The sequence below is a fragment of the Apteryx rowi genome, unplaced genomic scaffold, assembly GCF_003343035.1.
Source record: "Apteryx rowi isolate R43461 unplaced genomic scaffold, aptRow1 scaffold_1493, whole genome shotgun sequence".
In the NCBI taxonomy this organism is placed as follows: domain Eukaryota; kingdom Metazoa; phylum Chordata; class Aves; order Apterygiformes; family Apterygidae; genus Apteryx; species Apteryx rowi.
This window is the reverse complement of record NW_020447745.1, coordinates 36,735-38,528: the sequence shown is the minus strand read 5'-3', so window position 1 is coordinate 38,528 and position 1,794 is coordinate 36,735. Positions and strand designations below refer to the sequence as shown.

Genomic DNA, 1,794 nt, shown 5'->3' with positions numbered 1-1,794 from the left:
AGCACCCCTCGGACCCCGGTACTGTCACTCCCGGCTTCCCTGTACCGGCACCCCCCACCCCCGGTACTGTCCCCCCCTCGCACTCCCGCACCCTGGTACTGCCACTCCCAGCACCTTGGTACTGGCACCCCCCAGCCCCGGTACTGTCCCCCCCCTGCACACCTGCACCCCAGTACTGTCACTCCTGGCACCTCGGTACCGGCACGCCTGGCACCCCGGTACTGTCACTCCTGACACCCCGGTATGGCACCCCTGCACCCCGGTACTGTCATTCCTGGCAGCCCGGTACTGGCACACCCCAACCCTGGTACTGGCACTCCCAGCATGCCAGTACTGGCACCCCAACGCCCTGGTACTGTCCCCCCCTGTACCCCGTTACCTGCACCCCTCAGCCTGCTGCCAGCACCCCCCAGCGGCAGTACCACCACGCCCCCCGGTGCAGCACCCCCAAACTGGCCCCGAAGTCCCAGAGCTGGCACCCCGGGGCACTGCCGGGCCTGTCCCCACTGGTGCACCCCAGGACCTCCCTGGCACCCTCCACCCACCTTGGCGAKCCTCCTGCTTCCAGCCATGGCCCGTCCAGAGTGCAGCCCCCACAGCTGTCCTGGGGCAGGGCTCCGTGCAGGCCACGCCCATGGCAGGGTGGGGCGGGGCCTAGTGGCTCCAGCCCCTCCCTGAGCATGGAAGGGGTGGAGTCGCCAGACAGGCCTTCAGGCTCCCTGGGGTCATAGAGATGAGTGGTTGAGGGGCTAGACATGCCTTCAGGCTCCCTGGGGGTCATAGAGAAAGGTGGGTTGAGGGGCCAGACATGCCTTCAGGCTCCCTGGGGGTCATAGAGAAAGGTGGGTTGAGGGGCCAGACATGCCTTTGGCCTCCTCAGGGGGCCACAGTGATCAGGGTTGTGGGGCCAGAGGTCTTCTTTTTCTGGGGAATGCAGAGGTAGGTATTGGGGGACTAGATGTGCCCTTGATCTCCCTGTGAGCCATAGAGTTGGGGGAAGGGACATTGAGGGACCAGACATACCCTTGGCCAATCCTTGGCCATAAAGGTTGGAACTGAGGGGCCAGACATGCCCCAGGTAGCCCTGAGCCCTGTAGCTCCAGCAGGTTGAAGGCCCAGGGCTGACGCCAGGCCCAGGGCTGCAGAGATGTGGGGTGAGGGGAACCTGCCCATGCCCCCCAGGCTGGGGAAGCTGGGCAGTTACAGCCCCACATGCCCCACACCTCGCTGGTACCCAGAGGCAGCTGGCTGGGCTGTCCTACATGTGGGGTGGGAGGGCACTTAGGGGGCTTATTCCCCCAAACACCGTGCCTGGGACCATAGGGGGTTGAGTAGCCAGACCACACGTTTCCCTGGGGTGGGCGGACCAGGGCGGCTGGGAGTCGGCAAGGAAAATTTGGGGCCACTGGTACTCACCTCTGCTCAGCAGCAGCCCCCAGGCACTCCCGGAAGCCCCCTCACATGGGTCCCATCCCACCTCAATAGTGTGCTGTTTTGCAATGCGAGGAGGTTGTTGACCCTGCTGTTGGCCTGGCCTCTCCTCTGGGCCTGTGCTGTGCCACCCTCAGAGGGCTGGGGGGCTAGACATGGCCTGCCCTCATCCAGGTGGTGGAGAAAGGTGGGGGAGGGCTGGAGCCCCCCAGGCCACCCCTGGAGTGTCACACCACCTGGGCCTCCCTCCAAGTCTCTTGGGGATCATAGGGACAAGGATGGGGAGCTTGACCTGGAGACTGAGTGGCTAAACTGCCCTTTGTCACCACAAGGCTCATAGAGATGGGGCAGTTGAGGGGCTAG

At 64.8% G+C, this 1,794-nt stretch overlaps 1 protein-coding gene across 3 annotated transcripts in view; it reads left to right on the top strand.

The window, feature by feature from the left end:
* Positions 1-6: 6 nt before the first annotated feature.
* SERPING1 (serpin family G member 1) overlaps positions 7-1,794 on the top strand; it is a 10,040-nt gene continuing 8,252 nt past the window's right edge. Inside the window, exon 1 of one of the 3 annotated variants that reach the window (XM_026058664.1) lies at positions 7-18. The gene's annotated coding sequence lies outside the window, so the exon portion shown is untranslated. Of the gene's footprint in view, positions 19-41; positions 64-205; positions 242-1,794 lie in introns of those variants that run through there. The other 2 variants (XM_026058667.1, XM_026058665.1) reach the window with 2 other exon arrangements.